Here is a 14,785-nt window from a genome sequence, read left to right as displayed (position 1 = left end):
AACAAGAAGTAGATATAGCATATCAGTCGCTAGGTTTGTTTTTTTTTCCTCATTCTAGTAATACCAATATGATTTTTCCGTGTGAATTATCAGTTGAAACAAATTATATTATTTTTTCCGTTTAGCTTTTAATTAATTATTCGAACGAATAAAAATAATTTACTAGTTGAAATGATCAAAAAAAATTTGAAGCAAATTACATTAAACATCATAAATAAATCACGCGATGGATTTTCAACATTTGAATATTAACTATATTTATTGAAAAAAATAGTTGAGTATTATAAAAAATAAATTTTCCTGTCCACTCATTAAGATCTTCCGCATGTGACTAAAAGTTCCCAGGTTCGATTGTATCCTGCTAGTGCAACATGAGGTTTCGAACCTGGGACACCGATGCACCAATCCGAATCATGTATAAACTTCCACATTATTAGTAACAGACTCATTTCACAAGTTAGTTAAGTATATTTACGGATTTACTTAACCAGATAATTTTTTCATGCATCTTAATAGAGGTTTAAATATTGCATCACTTTTTTTGTTTAGGTTAATTTTAACTGTATATCAGTTGTGTTTCAATAAATAGCAAATTTTTGTAATTAAGTATGACCAAAAACTTTTTTCGAATTCTGCACAATTCACGTTTTTTGAATTTTGCATCTTATAAATACCCTATGTATTATATATATATATACTTAGCATTTGAAAACGTTTTCCGCTAGGTTTGGCGTAGTTTTTCTTTGTTTTGTCCCTCTCTCTTTATTAAGTATTTGATATTGAAAGAACGAGACAACACAAAGAATATCTATTCCGAGGCTAATCAGAGAATAACGTTTTTATTAAATTCACGGCAGACACGAAACACTTCTACAGGTTTTTCATGCTTTAGTTTATTTTGCACTTGTAATGCTTAATTAAAACTAAACGAAATTTCATTTTGATTAATAGTTAATAAAAATGAAGTTTCGTTAGTTTTAAATAAACATTACAATTGCAAGATAAATGTTAAATTCACGAGACTGATGCAATGCCGTGATTTCCTTACAACGGGGAGACGAAATCGCGATATTTATTACACGAATATTTCGCTAAGTTAAAAAACTATTTTTAAATAAAACTCAGGGAGTTCTCAATTTGCATTTTATTCACGATATCTCGATAAAAAGATGCGTTGCCCGCTCGGAATTTTTTTTCTTTACATTAAAGCAAGTTAAGACAGATGACTATATATATGATTATAATATAGCTTTGTGGAAAAAATGAGTGACTCAAATGATGTTTATGATGGCGGTGGAAACATTTATGCAAACCGATATTTGCCACTTACATTTTGTCCGCCTTTTTTTAGGCGCTTTAGTTTCCTTTACAAAGTTGCGATATCTGAAAAGATATAAAGGAAAAATTAATGACATCTACTTACTGCGAGCTCGAAGTATCCTTTTCTTAGCTATTCTATTTTTGATATATTTGAAACGAAGCGCCTGTTGAAACTCCTCGGCGGTTTCCGTGAAATATAAATAATTCAACTCGGATATACTCAAGCCCATTAATTTATCCATGTTGTTGGTTTTAATTTTTTAATTTAAACAAAATAAAATTCCATTTTTGTGTTTTATGTGTCACTATATATATATATATTTGCACTTCGCGGTCCTAAAGTTCTATCATTTGGTTTAGATACGTACATATAATGGAAAATGTTTTCGCAGGCAACGTCCTCTACAGGTGTTTTGCCGAGCGGCATTTAAACGCGGGTGGAGACGACCGACCGTTCCCGGGAACTACACAACACTGACAGACCGACTGGGAGCAGACTGAACCTGAAGGGCGCGCGAGGCAGAATGATGGTTTACTGAGAGCTGAATATGATCGCTTGCAGCGCACACATGCATCTAAAACGTCTGGACACCTACGCTTTGGTCCTACGTCGGCCGTTCGCGCTACATTGCTGACTTGCAACGTTAGTTCCCATAGACCCGCGACGAAATTAAGCAATGTACGTCGTCCAACTCAATATGTAAGCCGGAGTTTAGCTTGTGTGCTTTACGAGTTCTGCGCATCGTCCGTGTAACAGCCAATCGTAATACGACTTTTAAGTTGTATTTTTTAGTTTAATATAATATCTGGTATAGAAAATAATTATTTGGCATCTACAGTCTTATTATAATCATGTTTCGCACCGTTGAAAGTTAGTTTTTCTATTAAATTCTTTGAAAATAGGATTTTGGATACAAGACGGAATATAGTGTGTGATGTTATCTCTTTTTAATTTTCCGCTGCATAATATAGGTATATACTATGTGCGTCTCTTTCTTTCTCATTTTATTGCTAGCTCACATGTAAATGACGCTCTCTCTTGTCTCTGCAACTTAGTTTATACTGATGTCACTCTCTAACTTTCTCTGATTCGCCCGTTCACGTATCATCCCATTATAATCAGCCAATGGTGTAATTTTCCTAAATCAATATCCTTTGTGGGATTAATTCATACGTTCTGTGAATTCCATGAATTAATTTATTAATGTTTTCCACATGAATAGGTCAAAAACATTATCGAGAGATTATTTTCCGATAAGAGTACATACTTACATGTTGTAATAATCTTTAATTAAATTTTGATTATCTAATCAAATCATGTATTCTCAAGAACTTTTCCACGCTAAATTTCGTATTACACAATATATATTCTTAATAAGTTTATTTCTTAGATAAATTAAAAAACCCCCGACTTTCAATATTAATTTGCAACAACTTTTGAACGGCTGAACCGGTTTTCATTAAACATGGCTAAGAACCTTCATGATAAAATTACCTAATATGCCACAGTAAGATACGTTAAACTTATAACACCCCTCTTTTTGCGTGGGGGGTTAAAATGATTGGGCAAACCCAACAAAATGTGGCTTGGATGTCGTCAAGGGTGACATCTACGGAAACTGTCATAAAATAATGAACGATAGATAAAATTATAACATATTTTTTTATATACGCTGTCGACCACGCGAAGTGGTAGGAAAAGAACGTAATAGTAAGAAAGCGAACTCTTGGCTCCGACACTCGACGGCTGAGGACGAAACCGGGACAACGTTCAGATGATTGAGAGTAATTCTTATAGAGCTACAAATTACTATATCTGTCACGCGCGGACGTTTTGTGTAATCATCAAAATTGATTTTTGGTATTGAAAAGGAAATGATTTTTGGATCAAGAGTATTGAAAGGCTAATGTACCCCCACCTTTGCGGGCTTTTGCCCAGTAGTGGGACAATAGAGGCAAATTATTTTTTATTTCTTTTTTTTTTTGCCACGTTCGTTCTTGACGCATGTATTTACCTTACATTCCGGAAAACTAAATGTTCCCGTGGGAAATTTAGCAAAAGCTAGTGTTATAAAAACATAGAAGGTAAACTCAACAGTTCATTTAATATTTAGCATGATGATTGTAGGTGTGGCGCAGTGGTACAGTGCTTGCCTCTGAACCGAGAGGTCCCGGATTCGATCTCCGGTCAGGATCAGAATCAAAAAAAGATCATTTTCCATCCTGACCCATGATGGAAAATGATATTTTTTTGATTGGCTCGGGTCTTGGGTGTTTATCTATATATATGTATTTGTTAATATATGTATAAACTTATATCTGTTAATTGACGTCCTTGGAGAAAAGGCTGCGATGAAGTTTGTTGCGCCGCTTCTTCTTCACCTGCGCTATGGAGGTCGGCAGTAGACATAGTGAATTTGAATTTGTTACAAAATATAGTATCGTTAAGTTAGTATCCCATAACACAAGTCCCGAACTTACTTTGGGGCTAGCTCAATCTGTGTGATTTGTCCTGATATATTTATTTATATTTAATATAGCGTGTTCCTGGTTAAAAACGAGGCTGTGACACCCTAAAGCCCAAGGGTCAACATAGAAACAAATATTAAAATTTTGGATGTGATTATAACCACTGACAACTGTCTGAGTGTGTCTGTTTACTTTCTAGCTGATGTCCGCGATTTCGTTCGTACAGTGGCAGTACAACTTTTGGTACGTAAAATATTTACTTATATACGTTGTAAACTAAAATCCCTACACAATAAAGTGATATTTATCACTTCTAAAACACAATTCTTCCCTCCCAGACCGCGAAAGCGATAAGTACCATGTGTTTTTTTGTTATAAAATAAATAAATAAATTAATTAAAACCACTTTAAAAACCTGTGTACCTAATATACCAGGCGCCAATAAAAAAGTGAATCTAATCTAAGTGTGTATTCATTATTCACAAACCTAACTAAATATTCATTATTCAGTCATCATATTGAATTCATTATTGTGTAAATATTGTATGGGTTTTAGCTTAAATAAATAAATATTATTATAATTATATATATTTCGAATTGTACAAATCTCACAAATTGTTAGCGCTTGTGTATTAATTGGCCGACCACCTTTTGTCCACGTAACTGATTGAACAAGACCATCATTAACACATACATTCGGTGTTTGTGGGGGTCAATGTTTTATGGTCAAACTGCAAACACATAAACTGCGAAAATCGGAACAAAAATGGATAAATCTTTAAGGCCTCCCCCAGGGACTAGTGTACATCATGTTTCCTCGAAAAATATATTGTATTATGATGTAGAAAAATGAAGTGACCTTGCGAAGACCACGGCCAGGAAGAATTATTAAGTACTAGCTGCGCCCCGGGGTTTCGCTCCAGTCGGAATTTCGGGATAAAAGGTATCGTATGTGTTCTTCTTCATAGTCGTATACCTATTGGCTGAGGGTCGTGCTCATTACGTGGAATGAAACACACACAACAACTTTCTTGGCATTATTAACGGAGTGGTTTGTCATTGCCTTCTCACACAAGTTAATAATAATCAACCAGTGTTTATGTTTCCTCACGATGTTTTCTTTCGCCAGAAGCAAGTAGTGGTCGATACATGAGTCAGATTGGTATACAAACTCATGTGGTACGAGTAGGATTCGAACCTGGGACCTATCGATCCACAGGCGTCTTAACCATTACACCGCTTCATATCCCCCTATGTGTTATTCCAGGTTATAGTCCAGTAGATTTTCCGTGAAAGATTAACAATCAAACATACATACATACACACATCCTCACAAACTTTCGCATATATAATATTAGTAGGATATTGACGTGGTGATTAATAGATGTGTGAAAGAAAAAACTCCAGTACTGAAACGTCAAGTATGGAAGTTGAGAAGTCTATTCAGTTCATATCTAAACAATATGAGGAAATAAACTGATTGATACGGAGAAACAACGAAAAGAAAATATGTCTTATATATACTATCAAGAAAATCAAATTGACGATCTGCAAAAAAGGCCTAAGTCCGCAGTTGTTGAGGTCCGCAACTTACCCTTTGACAAACAGCAAAATAGGTCGGAGACACAACAAAACCTAATGCAAAAGATTTGCGAGAACACTTATACTTTATATTGACAAATAAAATTCTCATAGAAAATTTACAGAATTATTATTCAGAATAAAACTGGATCCTCTTTAGTGGTGATTGAATTAACATCGGTTTTAACAAAAAAATAAACAATAGATAGTTAAGGAATACAATTTTTTTTTTAATCTCAATAGTAAATTTACGTCGATGTCGATAGAGGCTACCGGGACCAAGATTGCCGGTATACATAACCGAAAGCTTGACGAACAAGGATCATATTTGGATCATATCATATTTGGACAGGCTAGGGAAACTGCCAAAGCTTCGGGCTACAAATTCTGTGGAAACCAACGAATTGCCGCATTTATATGCGGCAAGCTGGCGGTCCCCATTGGTCTAGAGATCAAAACTGAAGCGAATCTGCCAACTCTCAGAAGGGCATGAATAACTTCTTCTAGTTCCTTCTATTAAAATCTGAACTGATATATGCCATTCAATTCAATTATTCATTACAAAACACTTATTGCGTAGAACATTTTACATTATAGCACTTATAATAAAATAACGAACATTGCTTGCTATGGATATTATAAAAAAAAATCAATTGTCCAATTACAAAAGTCACAATTAGTCAGAAGAAAAATTTAAATTACAAATAAACGTAATTTTAATCAATTGAAAACAATAAATTAACACAATCGAAATATTGTTAAAAATGTATCAAAATATATTTCATTATATCAGTATTAAGTCTACCGTAGCTCAGTGTACCCCATACTTTTAATCCTATCCACGATCAACTGTCAATATAAAGCTATCAGCTAACTTCCAACAACACAAAAGTCACATATTTCACAAAATTAATCTACTTATTCACATCGAAATTGACATAGGTAATTTTACAAAGATGCCTCTTTACTAAAACTTCTCTTAACTAAAACTCTTTAAGTTACCTACTTCTCAAAATTTCAAACAGAAAATACTTATTTTCTACATGAAAAATTATGTCATTCATTGTACATTACATTAGCTACGTGTCTATATGTCGAAACTCTATACAATTTCTGGGCTGTTTGCCGACGGACATCAAAACAACGGAGTATTCGAGTGACAACGGGGTCGCCCTCTTAGGATGATGAAATCCATGAAATTAGACCTTCACTGTAGTTTTTACAGTCATATTCAGGTAATGTCTGTCTGTTTGTGTTATTGCTATGACTTTAATGACTACCTACCGACATCTAGTGGCAGGTTGGCTAATACACATTAGTGAGCTAAACTGTCAACCAAAGATTATTGGATTCGTCAACCATTGATTGGATCGGATTAGATTCCGACGGAGGACCTACTGAATCCATGGATTAGCCATGCCCGATGCTCAGTCGAATCTTCATTCAATTTATGCGTTGTTCAGCGTTGTCTATCGACAGACGTAAACACGATGTCGCGCGACTATGCATGGGTCTTTATCAATTAACAGAGTTTTCTTTGAGCTAAGCTGATATCTAGTAGATGGACGGACGAAACTATGATCTTAGACGATCACTCTTGACAAAATGGTTGTGTTTGTGCCGATGGTGATGGCATGGGATATTCTGTGCTGCCCGTCACCTGGCCGAGAGTGGCTAATCTTGCAAGCTCTCAACTTTTGTCTATAGCTTGCATTTCTAGTTCACTTGACTATAAAAGAATGGGTTATAATTTTTATAATGTCTGTTCACTATAATGTTTGTGTTCAGATAAATGTCTGTATCAAAACGACCGCTGTTCTTTCAATGTGTCTCGTTTACATTTGTGTCGGTTAGCTTGTAAACACAAGCATCCACAAGTTCCTTTTCTAGTTATTATTTATATTCCTTATGTTAATCTCTCAATTTACAAGAAGAACGCCTATATTCCATTTCGCGAAGTGGAGATTTTTCTATGCTACTTCTTCTAGTAGCATATATTCCATGAGAAGACTATATTTATCGCCGGTAAATTATTTAACAACTTTAACATCGCAAGCTAATGGTCGCTAGGCAACTTTCTCTTGCCTCGAAAGACTATTTAATAACTTACAACAAAACTATACGGGTTCGTTATTTACTTCGAAAACTTAGAATCAATCATGCAAAATGTTGCTATGATATAATGTTATCCATCTAAACCGTCTGCATTAATTATATATGAATTTACCGAATCGAGGATATTTACCCAATATGACTTTATGGGACTTCTGTTTCGACTTGGTGATCACACTAACCGAATGTGTTTACAAAATCAACTGCATGGAACATGAATAAAATATATTCTGAAACGAATTAAGTGCCAAGTAACGATGTACATGGATGTATTTTAATGATGTTGCAGGCTAATTGATATTGGCTTATAATTTAAACGTTATTTTCATTACATAGCGATTCGACATCCCTGTCGAATCGCACTATACTGTACTACACACATAAACTCACTCTACTATACTATATTACTCAGTTAATATAAAAACTCATGAGGCACGATTAAGATTCGAACCTGGGACCTTTTGATCACAGGCGGACGAATCTTAAACTTGAGCAAAAATAAAATTGTGCAAATATTGATAATTACAAATTGTTCTGTATTCTTAATGACTAACCTAAAAGAAGCCTACATCTTAGAGTGATATTGTCCATTGCAACTGTTTGCGTCGTAATACATTGTTATGACCACTGCCCGATCGTTGGAATTCGAGGATGGACATACAAGCACGTATACTTATGCTGCTAAATCTGGTCAAAGCAGGTCGTAATACCAGTCACCCGCCGGAGCGTGAATGCAGTCAAGCTGCCAGCATATTTAGCTTTGCCATGTGTGATTTAATGCTTCGGTACATTTCTTCAAAGTACATGCGAATACTTAGAGTGGTTGCACCAATCGACTTGGACGTTAAAGTACGCCATTTTGTCTAAACGTCGTCGATGGCGCGCAGGTTAATGTCAACGTCAAAGTGACTGGTGCAACTCGCACTTAGTTCTCAGTTCAAATTTCGTCGAAATTCGAAATGATTCTACGAGTTATTTCGACTGGTAAGCAGTATTATACGACAATACAGTATAGACAAATATTTATTTGTTACTATAAATATTTATATATATATATATATATTGTAATGTATGTAATGTAATATCTACCTAGGCAGGAGTGCCGGCATAAGTGAAAACTTGAATATTAACGTTGCGCATTTATGACATCTTCCATGAATTTTCAATCAGGGTCACGTGTCCTGGTGCCAGTTTATCATTTTTTACCCATCACAAAAAGTGCACAACGCCGATAAAGAAGTTTTCACTTCAAAAATAAATAAGATACTACTTACCATCTACTACTATAAACTATATCTATGCAAAGTATCAAGAAGATTCAACCTTCTTAAAATTTTACATATATAGATAAAGCGTGAATATTAGGATAGGAATTATGGAACATATTGTGTAGAATAGACGGAATACACGTATAAAAGGGTGTTCATTGCTTTATATAAATATTGACATAATCATCAGCCTATAGCAAAACACTGCTTATTATATTATTAAAGTTCCAATTTCACTTGACGACATTTTAATTTTACCGTTCGACAAAGTATGCTATTCAGGACGTTTTAACCACGAGACCTTTTAAAGTGACATCACATCTTGACAGATTCCTGAGTGGTTTGTGAACTTAGAATAGTCGTGAGTAGAAATTGAACATTCAATTCAATAGACGACTTTGAAAATATCTAATATTCACTGGAACTTTATGATTCGACCTCATTTACTAGTGTTAGAAGAACTGGACTATATATCGACTCATAATGAAGACTGCCCAATAGCCGCCGAGTCAATTAGTCGATAGTTGAGTTACAGATCCGTTTATCGGATACCGTTAGCTGTTGTAGGGGTATCTTTCATGGAATAATTGCTAACAAGCACATAAACTTGTTATTCATACAATTAAGTTATTACATACAACAATAATTCACGTGTAATGATCCTAAAATTTATTACAAATAGGTACATGTTACAACTAAATGGACAAAACCTGTGTGTTTTAAAACTATAAAATAAATTGACAATACTTAATTCAAGGAAATTTATTTGTTATTTACAACTTTTTAGCACAATATGTCAAAAAATGCTATGACATATTCTGGAAAGTATTATTCTTATAGATATATTTCATTAGTTTTACTTTAATAATTATTTATATTAACCAAACCACGATCATTTCCTATAGTGTATTTTTAATTATATTACTGTAAAAATCATAAAATCCACGTTAATATTTTACATAATAAGACTTGTAAGTCGTAATTTACACAGTTATATATTGCAAGTTAAAAGCTTGTAAAAAATACTTTTTATATTGTTCTTAGATTGCGACTAAACAATGGATGAAAGTTAAAATGATCAAAGCTTTTTTATTAGGAAATGTTTACAACAGGATATTCTTTCATGTATAAGTTTTCAATTTTGTGTTTACCGCGTCAGGAACCCACACCGTAATGTTTACACGGCTATTGTGCACGGAATACGCGAAAAAGTATACTTGTTCGGAAAAGGATTTATCCGAGATTTTTGATCTAATACCTCATTGTGCACGTTGTCTATTAGCAGTCAATGCATGTTATCTATTAATGCACCACATATAATGGGAGCAGCTCCGCTCAGATATCCTATTCCACTTTACAGACTTTCTTCAAAGGATGTTCGAACGCGTCTAACTGTAATTATTTTATGCCAGGAGTTTCCCTTCAAACTATTTAACATAATAATACACGGAATTTAGGATAATATTTGTTTCATACTTTGAATTTAAGGAAATTTATTATATTTATAAAGGATCTTAATATAATTATGTAAAGACTTAAATGATAGAAGAAACCATATATGTGTATATATACAAAACTTTGGAATGTGCTATAAATATATGCTTAATATGTACCATGAATGGACATTTGTGTCAAGCACGTATTTACACACTTACACTATATTTAGTGATGAGATTTAGATCGTGGAATAGAATATACTCATAAATAATTTACCATTTAACAATTTAAATTATTTAATAGAATTATTTACTTTTTAAAAGCCTACATATATATATTTACACCTAAATAGGTGTAAATATATATGTAGGCTTTTAAAAAGTTTGAATTAACTTTGTGGTTAACGTAAGTTTTCAAACAACTCATTAAAATTGTGTATCATCTATCGTTTAATTAAAATTAATAGCTCGCCCTTGCAATTCTCTGTAATAATGGTTCACCGAAAACAAATGTCAAAAACTTTCGCGTTTTAGACATGCAATTTGTTTTGTTACAGGTCTCTGGTGTTTCTTTAGTAAACATATTTAGAACGATTGTTTTGAAATATAAAATACAAGAAAATAATCAGGAGAATATACTTGCTGCTTAGGTAGATATTACATTACATGCATTACAATTGATTAATTTGATGACTATTGGAAGGCCCTATAAATACCAGGGATACAAATATGCTTAGGTAAATATTATGACAAAAACGAAAACGACAATTAATTAAAAATTAACTATGTGAATGGTAGGTGAATTTTTCTGGTGATGAAGTTTTATTATTATTTTAATTGACTTTCATCAGTTCAAATCTTCATTCAAAACTAAGTCTACAAATTATCATATTTATCTCGAGTATATTTATTTTATCAAAATCCTGATAGGTTTATGTTTTGTCCTCTATCTGCTGTCATTATTGGAATGCGCTACGTCAGCTATATACAAAACTTTGGAATGTGCGATAAATATATGCTTAATATGTACCATGAATGACATTTGTGTCAAGCATGTATTTACACACTTACACTATATTTAGTGATGAGATTTAGATCGTGGAATAGAAAATACTCAAAAATAATTTACCATTTAACAATTTAAATTATTTAAGATTAGTTGAATAAGTCTTAATAAAATAGATATTCGGTCGTTGGCATTCCTAGTTATCAGACCGGAGGCCTCTTTGTTAACTATCGAGTGTGTTTTTATTGTTCATATTTACTCAAGTTGCCTAAAGGCATCTGACATGACTTACTAAGTAAACCAATCTAGTGGCAAGTGGTCTCTATATACTCTTAAAAACTAAATTGCCACCCATTTATATTATAAATATGTATGCTAATGTAGCAAGAGTAGGATTCCAACCTGAGACTTTCCGGTCATAAGAAGGCGACTTAACCACTGGACCTTAAAGTAAATGACGTAGTAGATATAGAATAAAGCTATTAAATCTATTGTTCCTCGAACCGGCGACTCGATTTTACCACATACTTATTTCAGCGAATTTTATTATGAAATTCCAAGTTTTAACGCAAAAGCGAGTCTTGGTATCGTATTTCATAATAATATTTATGACTAGCATAAATAGCACATAGTCAGGGCATAGGTCCATCTATGTTTATATAAATATCTTGCTTCAATACGAGATTCATTTGGATGATATTTGAAAACATTATAACAGAGTTTAAAGGAGTGTGTCTTTTCGCCCTAAAATTGGCCCATTCCGTAACTACTTAGACCCCTAAAGTTCAAACCAAAGATCAACAATAAATTTTGTTGTTTGACTATGATCTAAAATTATGTCTAAGCTACCCAGCATACCCAGCAACGACATCATTCGGTTTCCGATTCAGAAACAATTCTCAAAAATTTAAGCGCTGTCTCTTTCGTGCCGGCTACAGGTATATTCATCACCAGAAACACGAGCTAATGATAAATAGATGGAAAGAATTGATCTAGGTAAACCGTTTACCTAGATCGATTCAATTAAAACGAACAAAAATTGTTAAACTCGCCGGAGAAAATATCAATATTTATAAGTGATTATTACAATAAATTGTCACAAATAAACAAATAATGACCCACAAAAAGACGTCAAAATAACGCCGTCGTTAATAGGATTCCTTAGAATTGCTATTCACCGTAAAATTTTGTATTAACAATACGCATCAAAGTGAAGTTACGAGTAAGTAAAAAGTGTATTTTAACAAAAAATACATTTTTAACACAAGTTTTTATTGTCGCCAGTGAGATCCTCCATGACATTATTACTACTAATTCAATGGATATGAATTAAAAGATATTTTTAGTTTATAATTATAAACATTGAACACTTATAAATTAAAAATATCTATAGAAGGGAAAGCATTGCGCGAGGCTCACCTGTTGCCTCCCTCGGCCGTTTGGTGAACTCTCTGTACAACCTAAGCGCCTCTGTCCCAAGAACATAAAGTCACGACGCCAAATGCCACAAATTCGTATTGGACACCGAGAGAACTACGCGTTCCCGGGTCTGTCCACCACGCCTGTCTGCTCGTTGCATGGAGGTAAACCGTTTACCTAGATCCGCGCCAGGCTATCCGCGCAAGCTGCGTTCCAAAAAAAAAGACTTGTCAAAATTAAATACATGGAAGTTGCACCAGTTAACTTCGACGTTAACTTTAACATTCGCAGAAAAACGCAAAGTATTTTGACTAAACGTCAGCAGCGCGCTGGTTACTGTCAACGACTGGTACAACTCACCCGAGATTTCCTTTCCATCGCGTTGTTTAATAAAATAAAGTTGTGCAAAACCCTAATTCTCTTATTTATTCTATTCTAACATTATATTCTAACATAGAAATTTAAATCTAGAAGAAATCAAAGCGACAGAGTCTTTGATATCCTGGACACCATTCGAATAATCTGCGTTTGAAAAATAAACGTTTACAATATAGTTCCTTTACTCTCATAGATACTCCCTAAAAAACAAAATATAGCTATGTATTGGCGAAATACTCAGGTAAAACACAGACGACCGTACTTACTAAGTTACTCTGCCTGCATGTACGCTTATGCGATGGTAATAAAGGCGTGTAAGTCCATATGGTGTTGACTGTACAGCATTTACGATCGATAGGGATCTATTTATAAAAACAAAGTGCAGTAACGCATCGTTCGCACGAAAGTTTTTCAACATTTTCACACACAATCATTGTTAAATTTTCACGTTTACAGACTTTATACAGATTTATTATTTTATGATAGTGTAGTCCGTGGTAGGGATGACTAGATTTGGATAGTAACCCCAACTTCGAATGTGTAATCTCAAAGCGTTTCGTAAACATTGACGTGGAACTTCGAATTCGCGTGCAAAAAAGGCCTAGACCGCCCGTAACATACACCGTGCAGAATTATATCATCAATTTTCTCAATTTTTCCGATGGTATTAAGCGGATTCACAAGCGATTCAATTCATTACACCGGCAAAATGTTTTATCGAGCACGGCGGCGATCGAGTGATCTTTTTCGATGATAAATTTCCGTGAATGCGGAATATGTGTGTGTGTGTGTGTGTCTAAATCTTCAGAAAAATCGGAGAATATTAATTTTATGAACTTCGATTACTATATGATCGGTTCACTGGTTACAAATAAGTATGAATTCCAGTGGGCTAACCATTGGAAATTGTAAGAGGGGACCGGGCCGGACAAGATATGAAAATTGTTAAAAATATGCAATAATATGACAGAATACATCCGCATGTCTCCCCATTTTATTAGTCGCGTAGCTAGGGGAAATATCAGATATAGCATTTTTATCTTGCATCTTTTCAGCCTGTATTTATATACCAGAGATCAAACTTTATGCAAAAGTTCATCATATAAAATTAATTAGCGTTTTAGCGAATACAAATATTCACAAAAAATGTGATATAACATCGCAAAAATATTAAATTCTAGAGCCATCAAAACTATATTTTGCCCGATATCAGATTGTAATGTGTGTGTGCTTCTATAGGTAAAAACAAAATCCCAGCTCGTCCGGTTTTAGCACTAAAAGCACCCTGATACGCGTTTCGTCCGAGTTCCATGTCGCCTCCGGCTCTCAAACCCATAGTCAAATGCAAGCGACGAGCAAGTGAGTTATCCATCATACAAACCGAGAATTAAACATTTGCGTTTGATAAATAAACATTAGTTATGATGTTAGCTATCTAGTCCCGTGGTTGTTGGCGTGTACATGTAAGTTATATCTATCTTACCGTGTCAAAGTTCACCGAAATAATATTTGATTTGAGTATTCAAACGTGCTACACTCAATTCAAAACTGAGTTGGTGCCGACTCGGACACAATTTATACGGTACCGAAGAGGTATGATTTAGTTTTTATTATTTTTTCGTTTACGTTTTGGACACAATCAAAATTAACGTGATCAGTTTTCAAAAAATTCACTCTAAAAAAATATTAATCCGGGGCCACGGCAGTGTCCCCAAATATCTTAGGTAAACCTACCAGTAACTATACGATTTTGGTGACATAAAATTGGTGATAGATGTGCAGTAAGTACACTTGTG

At 34.0% G+C, this 14,785-nt stretch overlaps 2 protein-coding genes across 3 annotated transcripts in view; one reads left to right on the top strand and one right to left on the bottom strand.

Moving 5' to 3' along the window:
* LOC128683053 (DNA-binding protein D-ETS-3) overlaps positions 1-14,785 on the top strand; it is a 271,734-nt gene that overhangs the window by 122,648 nt on the left and 134,301 nt on the right. The window lies entirely within an intron of this gene.
* The window catches only part of LOC128683355 (uncharacterized protein), a 60,559-nt gene that overhangs the window by 24,047 nt on the left and 21,727 nt on the right, over positions 1-14,785 (bottom strand). The window contains exon 2 of one of the 2 annotated variants that reach the window (XM_053768899.2): positions 1,331-1,383. The exons of the other annotated variant lie outside the window; for it this stretch is intronic. The gene's annotated coding sequence lies outside the window, so the exon portion shown is untranslated. The remainder of the gene's footprint in view (positions 1-1,330; positions 1,384-14,785) is intronic. 2 annotated transcript variants of the gene reach the window in all.

This window comes from Plodia interpunctella, chromosome Z (genome assembly GCF_027563975.2).
Source record: "Plodia interpunctella isolate USDA-ARS_2022_Savannah chromosome Z, ilPloInte3.2, whole genome shotgun sequence".
Lineage (NCBI taxonomy): Eukaryota > Metazoa > Arthropoda > Insecta > Lepidoptera > Pyralidae > Plodia > Plodia interpunctella.
This window is presented reverse-complemented; position numbering and strand designations above follow the sequence as displayed.